Genomic DNA, 12,385 nt, shown 5'->3' with positions numbered 1-12,385 from the left:
GTTAGATTTCAAATTAGCTCTATGATGAATACAAAATTATGTTTAAGTAATATCCTTAATACTATTTAAATCAATAAAGACTAGGACATTTTAATTGGGTTCATAATGAAAAAGCTAATGGCCCTTTAACTTCAGTCAGAACTTGCCAAGATAAAATATTTAAGTGTAAACATACATTTGCTATGCCTAGGGAGTAAGTGGAACAACTAGAAATTTTCAATCCCATTCAGGAACCACTAACACTGCTGCTAACTATTAAGAGGAAAAAAGCATCAGATTTTCTCCCTAAATTTCTGTTAAGCTGGCAGAAATTCTAAAGCTATCAGAGAGGTTTCTTTATTTCTGAAGCATGCTAGCAATATTTTCATAGAGCTTTGTAATGATTAGAGAGTTCTATCTAAAATGTAGCCATGCAGAATTGAAACATTAGTCTGACATCTACCTGGGAAAATTTATATGACAATCAGGTAATGGCAAGTACAAGGACAAGCCTAAATGGCTTTGCATGAGCTACAGCCAGGGAGGGGGCTATAAGCATATGTGTGCACAGGTTCTCTGTGAAAGATTAACATACTATTTCAGTGAAAAAGATGGTAAAAGGGTAAGTGAAAAAAGAAATCCTATTCTTTTTAAAGACATTTTGCCATTTTTTAAAAAATGAAACAGTCATTTTTTCCTTAGCTGTATGTTCTGCTCTTACATGACAGTCTTAATTGTATGTAGATAGTCTTATAAACAAATAATTCTACATTAGTTAGAGCAAAGAACAAAGAAGGACTTGAAAAGTATTTGAAGTTTCTGCTTGTAGATTCTTACTTTCAGTAGCAGGTAATACTAAGAATCTTTTTATACTATTTGAAATATGACTGTGTCTAGTTTGTTTTCCTATCTCAACTTTGCATAAATTTAGATTTTTAAATACCTTCTTGTTTTATGCAAAGTATGAATTACTTCTTTCTGCCATCATCTATTATTCTTTATGTCTTTTCTATTTTGTTTTCATTTTCATATAGCTTTACTCTATTTTGCCAAGAAAAGTCATGGAAACCTGTCTTTGAAGTTATTTAGCGGATCACCAGATATGACCCAAAGGAACCTACTCTGGCTATGTTGGATTTATTTTGAAATTGCCCTGCGATGATGAGGGGGTTGGAATAAGTAGTCTATAGGCTTTCTCTGCTGAAGGTTTCCTCACTTTTGTGATGGTCAAGATTGAAAAGGCATCAGGAGTGACAGCTCCTCTCCAGAGGGTCTGTTGGTGTGGTCCCTTCACTGAAATAGAGGACACTAATCATTATTCACAGCCATGGCACAATGATCACACTTGGACTGCTAGTTTACATGAAAATTCGTCTGCATTTAATGGTACATTTACGTTTCTGTAATATTGTTGTCTGTTTGGAATCAATACTTTTTATTGGAAAGTAAGAAAAGGATTTTTTTTTTCAGTATAGCGTGCTTCAGTGTTCTTTCATGTAGTTTAGAAAAGTTGGCAATGTAACACTGTTTACAGGATGTATTTAAAACTACATAAATTGAGTTTCATTTTATGAGGTAGCATAAATATGAATTATGCAACTGGTGGCTCTTCTTAAAAATTCTAATTTAGCATTAGGAAGTTAGCTGTAAATTCTAATTTCCCATCTGCTCACCATGTACCTACCACTTCTGGAGAAGATAAATGGGATTATTTGCCTTACCTAATGCAGAAATAAACTATCATTCAAAGACTCAGTTAGACTTATTAGGAAAGATTTGCTAACTCTTTAGAAAAGACTCATAACTAACTTTTAAGTATCAGTACAATGTATGCAGAAACATATTAAAAACTGTTCTGACACTTTAACTTATGATATAAAATGAAAGATCTTGTTGTTTCCATAGCAAAAACCAAACAGCTTACAAATATTGAACTTTAATTTTAGTTAGTGAAGGGATGAAAATAGAAAAATTATAAGAAATTAGAAAAAGAAAGAAAAAGCATAAATTTCACTAAAAAACCACTATGTCATCAGAAGAAAGTATCTATATTGAATAATAAACATGAGTAAGTCAGAAGAAAGAATCCAGATTAATTAATGAAAACTATCATTTTTACAAAATCATTTGTCTCAGACAACGAAATATGTAGGAAAGGGCTAAAAAACCCTTTCAAACTCACAATGTCCCTACTTTGTAGCATAATAGAGATACAGAGAGCTCCTCATGCAAATCCTTTAAAATATCAGCACAACCTGGCAAAATCTGGACTGTCACAATGCTCTGTCTAGTGAATCTCAGGGGCCTCCACTCCTGTCTACTTTACTCACAGGTTACTAAATGCAAACCAGAACTGAAATCTAAGGAGCAGGAAGGCAGTAGAGCCGAGCACCACATGAATGAAATTGGAAATCTGCAGCCCCCACTGAGCTGATACAACCTCTTGCAGACTGTCCCCACTCAATTTTGGTGTTCCACAAGCCTCTGTGAGGGCTTTAAAGCTTTGACTTCGGGCTCTCATCAACTCTTCTTAGTACTTGCCCTCAGAAATGCACACACAATTTGATTTAACATGATATGGTTGTCCTCCTTGGGGAAAACCCCAGATACAAACTAGAGCGCACACAAAAGCACACGTGCAAAGGGCTTTCACTCCCACCAACCCAACCTATTCCATCTGCCTTTGAAACAATTGCATGACCAGTGTAAAACAAACACAGCAACCAGCCTTTTTTCCCTCCTAGAGGACCTGGTTTTGATAGAACAGAATATGTCGTAATGAATCTCTCTGCATGACGATTTAAAAAATATCTAGGTCTGTGAAGTCAGGGCAATTTCATCCTTACCCCAGGCAATGTAAAACATGGACTTAGACTTGGGGTTCTGTGTCTGGTTTCACTGCAAAGACTGAACCTGTCAGCACACACATACTATCAAAATCTGATGGGACCCAGGAAAAGGAATTTTCCTAACTCTCCATATGGGTTACACCTTCAGGACTTTGGATGCTGCTGGCAATGCCATCTTTGGGTACTGCTGGCAATGCCAATCTTTTAGATCATCTTTTCGTGTGCATTCATTCAACATGTAGAAGAGCTGAAGGAAACTTTCCTCACGGGAACGCTTAACATGACACTTAATATCTCCTGGGAAAAGATATTAATTTTTGAGCTTATGGGTAATGGCTGAAGAAGTTCATCTCTATGTGGCTGAAGAAAACATGCTACATAGTTTTATTTTTTATTTTGTTTCTACTAATTTTTAGACATGCTCCTGCCTTGTTACCCTTTCAATTACCTCCTGGCCTTTTGCTATTCCATAATGATGCAAGCACTGGGAATCCCAAGGAAGGTTGTGAGAATTGCTGTCTCCACCTTTTTCTCTCCCATGTTCAAAGCAAAATAAGATACAGCTTCCATCAAATGTCAATACGAGCTAGCTAGGTAGAAAACACAAGTCTGCAAAACAGGGGGTAGAAAGAAGTGATACATTGTTGTACATTTGTGATAGAAATTTGGAAATATTGCCAGTCTCATGACTTCTTACAGTTTCTAATTTCTTTATTCTCTTTCCAAAGAATTTATTTTGAGAAAGTATTATTTAGACTGGGAAGGCAGAAAAGGGGAAGAAAGGGAACAAGTTTAATGATATAAGAAGGAGAGAACATGTCCCAGTAGAATCTGTGAAATGCTGTCAGACCTTGGCAACTTTGTCACTAGAACTGTCAGGGATTTTTCAAGCAGAAATCAATTTAATAAGATAATGTAAATTTATTGGACAAGGAATCTTCCCTAATATGATTTTTTTCTTTTACAGTAGTTCAATGGACACTAGTTTGAACAATCTAGTAGGATTCTTGGCAACCTAAGGGCATTTGGCTCCAGAGCAGGGACCAGCAGCTGGTCCTGCCTTTGAGCAGCCAGTTTGTCAGGGCAGTCCTTCTGTTGAGACACCCTGAGTGAGCAGCATTGCTTGAAAGTTCTTGGCAGAGCTTATTTGATTGTTCTCAGTTTTTCTGCTTCAAATCACCGAAAGATGGTAGGAAGACATGGAATGCTATTAAGCTTTGCCCAGTTCTGTACATTGGTGTGCATGGATGAAAGTCAGCAGGGCCCTCTCTTGTGAGGACAGTTTGGGACTCCCCCCAAGTGTTACTGCTCAGGTTTGCATGTCATGACACACGTCAGTGACACTTGTGCATGTACAATTTCTGCTCCTTTGCCAAGTGAAACAAAATGCTGACATGCATCATCCTGTCTCAAATTGAGTAATGTCTTTGCAGACTGTCTTTTGCCTGCAAATTCACTGCATCTTATATATACATACCTGTACATATTTGCGTGCATGTGTGCATGTGTGTAATATATATATATATATGATTCAGCTTGATCATCATACAAATAGCTTTTCTGTGTGAGGGCTAGACGAGATAAAATTAAATTTCTGTGCCATTTGAATAATCTACTTGCTATTAAAAAGAAATTCAATTCTTTGAGAGAAATTCAATTCTTTGAGAGCATATTTGAATCCAGTGAGATTTTAGCACAATCCATATTTGCTGGGGAGTGTATTGTTCTCTGTAAATCCACCACACTGAATATTTCAGTGCAGGAATCAGCCTTCGTTTTATATGGGATAAAATATTTCTTTGACCACTAGGGGACAATGTTGGTCTTCACTTAATTCATTTGTTCTTGTGAGAGCGGTAAAGCATTTTACACTATTTTTAGCAAACTCGAGTGTTAAAACTGCTTTCTTTAATACAAAAGAACACTTTGCCTCAGCATCTACCATACTTCCACAATGCATACGCTAATTTGAAACAATCAAAATATTTCTATTTTAAAGAGGAATCAAAACCAAGCTTATTACTGTGAAACTCACTTTATTAGTGTACTGTTAAATGTGAAATTATATTAAGTAGCTGAATCTATTTTGGAACAAGGAAACAATTCTGCTTTATTTCTCTGTTCTGTTACTTTTGGGGTCTGGGGGGTTTGTTTGTTCTCTTTTCCTTTGGGATAGAAAGGTATTTGGTTGAAGAGCTCATCAGTAAAGAAGAATTAGGATCAATTAATAATCCAGTCAGATGTGTACATGCACTGCATAACCCATCCTCTGTGTGCCCTGCTCTGAGGCTCTAATTTGTTATTGAAGCTCCAACTTGCACAGTTATTGAAATGCATAGTTTCTAGTATGTGAGAAGCAGGAGAATTTGAAAAGAATACGCAATGATTCCAAGAAAAAAAATCTGAGAAATGCAGCAGGAATTTAGAATGATTTAGCTTAATAAGCAAATTATTAGTCATTTTCCAAATATGTGCAATTATCAAGGCAAGCAGCTTTGTTACAATAGAGAAAAGTATGAAATCTCAACAAATAATGCACATCTACCCATGCATGAATTAAAAAGAATATAAAAACCAAATGGAAATTAGTCTGAAGTATTAACCCTCTTTTTTATTCTGCTACCTTGAATCATCCTTTTGCTATTATGTTTAACATAAAACACATCCACAGTTTGCAGCCAGCTCAACTGTGGAGGAAGAGACTATTGAGTGTAACTGAGACACATAATAACAATTTCAATCATGGCAAATGTTTTATGTGTCATAATTACTGGATTTTTTATTATTCCTTATGTCAATAATACAATTTGAGTAATTTTTCCACCATCACTTTTTAAAAGTTTAGTTAAGTATTTACCTGTTTTCCCTGATTACATTGAATACACGAATGCAGTTCAGACCTGCAGCAAGTCATTAGGGATACAGATTCATGCAGTTCATCTTTGAAAAGCACCTCATCAGCAGAATTCTTTGTATTTTCTCTGTGTTTTCCCTCAGGATTGCTGAGGCTTTGAGCAGACAATCTCCACTTAACTGCAGTGGAGGGGACTAGCATGTTTCAGAGGATGCTCAGATACACAGGTGCTCTGAATGCAGATGTCCAATCACTTAAACAGTCTGGTCCGAAAAGGTAGCCAAAATCAGTAGAGCCAAAATTTCCAAACAGAAGTCTTATTTGCAGCAAATACTAACTTAACCAAGTCAAAAGTAAAAGATGGTTCTGTTGGTTTTAGTGATAAATTTTTTTAAGGTTTGAATAAAAATCAGGCATTGAAACCCAGGACAACCCTCAACTCAGCTGTTACATAGGGACACATGAAACAGAAGTACAAGGCCTTGAAATAAAACAGACACCACAGTGATTAAAGCCAGGCCATTACATAATGTTTGTTTGTACCTCATCTGTGTGTACTTGTAATCTCTTATCAAAGTCTCTCAGAGCACTTGCTTCTAGTTGTACTTAGCTGTTTTACCACATGGAGGAAAACCCCACATTATCTTAGATTTAAATGAGGACAATAGAGGCAAGATGAAAGAGTTTCTGAAACACACTCAGAAATTGTGCAACAGAGCTTGAAAATAATGCAAAACACTGAAACAAAAAACCTGATCCCACATCCACTAATCCAAAAGACAGCAAACTCCCAACTTTTTCAAAAAGATGCCTGATGTGATTCAGACATTGGCAACCTATACTAACACACAGAACCAAGTCCTCTCTGTGCATGGATCTGGGTAATGCCATCACCAGTTGAATTCTCCTGCTTTACACTCTCTTTCCAGAGCACTTTCTGAGTCTGACTATAGGATTATTGACATAATAGTGTGGCATACCTGCACAGTAATTCAGAACCACTTGTATACAGTGGGACTGGTGACAATGTAATTGAGGTAGCTCCTTCAAAAACATCATAACTTCCCAGTAGCTGATTTTGCTTTCTATTTATAAAATGCTGCTTCCAGGGTCACCAGCACAAGGAGCTGATCTTTACTTATATTAATGACTACGGTATTTAGTTATAGAAAATGTTTTATTTTACTCTTGAGGAATAAGACACCAATGGTTTAACGAACAAATAGAGCAGACATGTTCAGCTGTCATAAGGTAATGCTAATTCTACGCTTTTAATGATCCCCTGTTTTAATTATCCCCTCTTTAAAATAAAATGATCCTGGGTGATAGAAGGTTTAATTTGGAAGGAAGAAAGGGTCTTCTACTCAAACACAAATACCAGAAGTGTGGTTGTAAACTGTGAGACAGGATATTGATTAAATAACTTGAGAAGAAATACTTTCAGAAGCTGATCAACACAAGCCAGTGTATTTTAAAAGAAGGAGCAGAGAGCAGTCTTGCCATCTGTGGCCTATGGGGAAGCAGCTGGTGTTTTGGGGCTCAGTCGTGGAAGACGTTTAACACTGGAATTTCAATCGTACTATCTGGAAAGCTGTCATAGAGCAGGGATATCAGATGTGGGCAGGAGTCCTGGCAGGTGGAATTCATGGTGCTACAAACTCCTCAGTGAGAATCTAAGCAATGTTTTTTGTGTCTTTCAGAACAGAAATAAGCTAATACAACCTTGTGGCTGGCAATGAAAAAGAATGTCAGTGTGTGGGGCACAGCTCAGTATCATCTATTCAAGTCTCATGAGATGTATTCAGAAGAGCCTGAAATGCAAGACAATGAAAATTAGTAAGAAACAAGATACAAAGGCACAGTCAATTATATACAGGATATTAGAGTATGAATGATTCTGCCTTATTTGTGTTACCTCCATATAAAAGCAAAATTGCAATGTGCCTCTTTAGAATCTAATATTAGTTGTAGTTACATCTACTCTTGTCTTTTGATCTTTTCATATCTGCTTTGCCAGATGTGAAAATAAAAGAGGATGTAGTTGTCGTTTCCAAATTAAATCGTACATTGAACTCTAGTAGTTCTGCCTATGAACTATAGATGACAACACCAGCTCATTCTGACTGCTGTGAAAGGGACAAGGTAGAAAAATCACTGGTTGGCCTATTGCAATTCATAAATAATCTTCTTAGTCAAGATTCTTTCCAGGTCTTTTCTTGAGAAAGGGATGCATATTTTGGCCTGCTTGTAATAGAAGTACATTCAGAGGCAAGTAAACTGCCAGTTGCTAAATATGTTACCCAAATGTTGACAAATCTGCCAGAGTGGAGAGTTTAGTACTGAAGTTTAAAAACAGGTTCTAACAAAGAAAAACCTAATTTACATGAAAATATGAATCCAAAGGTTAGTCTCAGGTTTGCATTCTGAAAGGAGAAAGTTTCATGTTGTGCAAGGCCTGAATAATGAACTGAAAACTGTACTTGCTGCTGCCCAATTCTAGCGGTGCTTAAATTTACTAACTGGGTACTTCATCTGTTTCAAAAAGCAAAAGTCCTTTCAAACTGCTTATCAAAGTGTCTGAAACCAGGTGCTCCAATTCTGAGCAACTCAGGACTTGACTCTTGTCTGATTGTGGTCAAAGTAGGGATAAAATTCATGTCCTCTACATTTAGATGTCTTTAATATTCAGACATCTATGCCGTGCAAACCAGTGGAAAGAATGCTTTGTAAAGAGACAGATTTTATCATCTCTTCAGAATCAATGGAAAGAAATAGGTATTTCTGCTGCAGTATTCAATTGGTCTGTTTTCAATGTCTATATCAGAAGATGAATCACAGCCTTGATGTGCCCAAGTGGCTGTCTGCACTGTAGACATATAAAATAGATTAGATTAATCTTGCCAAAGTAGGTTTTTTGCTAAAGTCCCCTAAGGATTTTGATCTGATAAATGACCTCTCAGTGTGTCTTTATGCACATCTAAAAAATCAAGGATACCTAAACCATCTTCAGGTGTCTGCTTTTTATGTAATAGCCTAATTGGTTATTTATTTATTCAGGAAGCTGGAGACCACCTGAAATTGCCCAAACCTCAGCTCTGTGTGGCTTATTCACCTGTGGGTTCTTACAAGAAAGTGTACATATTCCTAGTATAAGTAGTGCTGACTAATGGAAACACTCTCAATTCCCATTCTCAAGGAAAGTCTCAATGCAAACAAGAATTTTAACTTCATTTAAACAAAATTAGCAGAAATCTGTAACCTGTGGTTGGTGCAATCTCTGTTTTATGGTACCTTTCATGTTTTCTCTATTATGGGGCCAGGCCACTTCACATTTTTTCTGTCTTTTGCTGTCAAGAATGTTTCTGTTTCTTTAGAATTTCATACTAAAAGAATCATTGCATGAAAGGAAGTCTGTCTGTCCCATGTCCCACCTGTTCTTGTGCTCTTGTTGTAAAGTGGGATCACTTGTCAGAGGTGGGATCCATCCCATGACCTTCCAAAAGCTACATGTTGTAAGAAGAGGTGGGATTTTCAAAATTCCATCTCAAGCTATTAGTGTAATTTCACTTTATTCCCAGTGACCAGGAATCATCTTGGTTTCAGTCTGCTTCTCTGCTTGGCCATGGGAAAAGCAGCCCATAGCAGTAAAAAAGAAATCTGTGGCTTTTTCCTCTCCAGGAATGGACAGGTTATTTACAGCTGGCCCTGACTCTGCCCAGCACGGAACTACTTGGCAGCTTTTTACATAAAGGAAAAGTAAAACCAAGAAATTATTTCTTCCCTGTCTTTTCCATTATGTTACCATCTAAAATTCTATTTTTCCTCTCTCCCAAGAAAGTGTGTACTGTTGAAATATTAAAATAAAATCAGTCATTTGTGTGAATAATTGTGAAGATTCTAATCTTCAATTATTCAGAGCTATTCATTCAATTTGATCTTTAAATTCATACTATTTGAACAAGAAGGATAGCAGAGGCACAGTATTTTCCATTTTGTTATTTCTCTTTCACTTCCTGAAGCAATTGAATATACACACATCTTAGAATAGCAAGGAAAGTGATTACATGATTAAAAATGTAAAGGTCATCTGTTTAAGGCTAAGACTTCTACCAGAAAGAAGAAGTTTTCATGAATATGAAAATATCCACTAGTTAGAATAGCAAATAGAATAACAGAACTATCAATAATAAGACAATCAACAATTTTTACTGTTCCAAAGGCTTTTTGAAATTACCAAATTAAAAAAAAAAATTATCCCAAACTGCTGTTCTTTAGGAAATATTTAACCATTGAATTCTAGAGAAAGTTGGAGTGTGGGAGTGGGGTGCATTTTATGTGAGAAAGGAGAAATAAATTTATGTATTAATGGTATTTTGAGCTTTCATTTTCCTCCTAAATATGCAAAAATATTTGAGGTTGCCAAGTGGAAGTTGATTTCTCTTTCCTTCCTTCCTTCCTTCCTTCCTTCCTTCCTTCCTTCCTTCCTTCCTTCCTTCCTTCCTTCCTTCCTTCCTTCCTTCCTTTTTCTTTCTTTCTTTCTCTCTCTATTTCTTTGTCTCTCTCTCTTTTTCTCTCTTAATTCTTTACTATGCCATCTTTATTCAGTTTTCACCTTATGAAAAGGTGAAACAAAAAAAGCAAAATCTTTTTATTAGAAAATAAATGATCATTTTGTGTCATTTTTCAATTCCAAAATATTTAAGATAATATTACCAATTTCAGTGAGTTCATTCATAACTTTTCTAATGTAGTGACATAGACACCACTGTCCTGTCCTTTTATATAGTAAGTCCTAATTCAATTCACTGACAGCAGCTTTCCACTGCTACCTCAAAACTTGTAGCTAAGTTTCAAATCCTGAGAAAACATGCATTATTTAGATGTATAATATATTTGCCCTCTACACTGCAGTGTAAAGTTCATATGACTTATTGCTTCATATGACTTATTGAGTGTGTTTCTTTAAGGATATGTTTGGTATTCTTACAGTAACCTCATTTTTTATTGAACACCGGAGTGAATAACTATATTAAACCTGCATGATTTGTTGGCATTAAAGCTAAGGCTGCCTCCAGGCACTGTTAACTTATGCATCATCCTTTACTTAATTTCTCTGTTTTGTTTTAATTTGTAAACTGTCTCTGATCTGGAATGTACATTTTTCAAGTAGGTTTTCTTACTCTCCTGAGTATATGGCTTACTTTATAGTAGGTACAGAGGAACAGAGTTTATTAAATTGTAGTAATACTCTTTGTGTGCTTTATAAGTGTGCATTAAATTCCATTTAAATGAGGGGTTTAATTTTGTGTCTCTCATGCTTAAAATTGTATTCATGCCGACTTACTAAATACAAAATGATCAGTCTGCTGGTGAAATTTCTTAATTGTGTTCTTTTCTATTTCAAAACTGCTGTACAGAATCAAACCATAATTTAAGTCCATGAACTCTGCTTAAAATACCTGATTTCTCTGATATTTTTTTAGCTCAACCAATCTGTCAGATGTCTTCTCTTTTTTCATTCAGATTATAGGTGCTGCTGAGGATTTTTCTTTTGCCCACCAGGTCTAATTGCAGTCCTAATTTGTAAATGAGATCTAGACAAAGGCTATGAGAGCATGGGGATGCTCTGAAAGTCAGTCTGCATCTGTCCACATGAAAATTTAGACAACATTAGGGGAGTCACCTTGTCACCTACTTGACAAGGACTGAAAGGCTCTTGCTAATGGAGGCAGAAGATTTGAATCAAGTCTGAGTGCAGAAACAATGTGGAAAGGTCTGGACATCAGTGGAAATTTCCCACTGAGCTCAAATGGTCACTACAACATACCAAAATGAGTTCTAGAACTGTTAGAACCTGCACCATGGGCAGAAGCTTATTACAGCAAGCATAATTTTAGCAAGCTGAACTACCTTTCCCTACCTTTTATGCCCACAAAATTGTGACTGTTGGCAACAGAACTGTAAATCTGTCCAACCAGTTCCTCACAGGAGTAAATACTGATAAACTGTCTGGTCTCCACAAAACAATGGGTTTCACTTGAAAACAATGAAAGAATCAAACAACAAAATAACATCTGAGTCCGTTGTTAATTTGGGTTTGATTTGTGTTCAGTGAGATCAATTACATGCAGCCATTTGGTACTTGGTATGAGAGGTATCTTATCTTCTCTGGTGAGAGAGAAACGTTCCTAGCTGGGAGAAGCAAGTGATGTCTTCTCTTCTTACAGAATGTCACGGTGACAAAATATCTCCTATCACAAATTTTATGAGACATTTGATGCAGAATCACGACATTTGTTTGTAACTAGAGACAGAAGGACAGTGGGATGCAGGTGAAAGAAGAAGGTTTACATTATTAGAAGTCTGGTAATATTTCATTGCACATAAGAAGGGTATTGACGTCTTTTCCTACAATAAGTTCCTTCTAATTTACAGATATGAAGTGATCAGTTTTCTGGTCACTATACTTTATTCCTGTGATTTTATTTGCTTTTAAGATTTTATTGTGTGTTCTTGTTAAGGACCATTGAAACCCATGAACATCACTGAGAATTAAGCTGGGTATCTGTTGTTTTTAGGTGGTTTTTCAGAACTGTGGCTTTTAAGCAAAAGTAATTTTCCAGGTAAGGCTAGAACTTTGAACTGCAGATCAGAGCATTACATTCAGTCCTGCACAAATACATCAATTAAGTAAATTTTATTC

Source organism: Agelaius tricolor, unplaced genomic scaffold (assembly GCF_023055355.1).
Source record: "Agelaius tricolor isolate 1412-34295 unplaced genomic scaffold, bAgeTri1.0.p SCAF_3, whole genome shotgun sequence".
Taxonomy (NCBI): Eukaryota; Metazoa; Chordata; class Aves; order Passeriformes; family Icteridae; genus Agelaius; species Agelaius tricolor.
Note: the sequence above shows the minus strand (reverse complement) of the source record.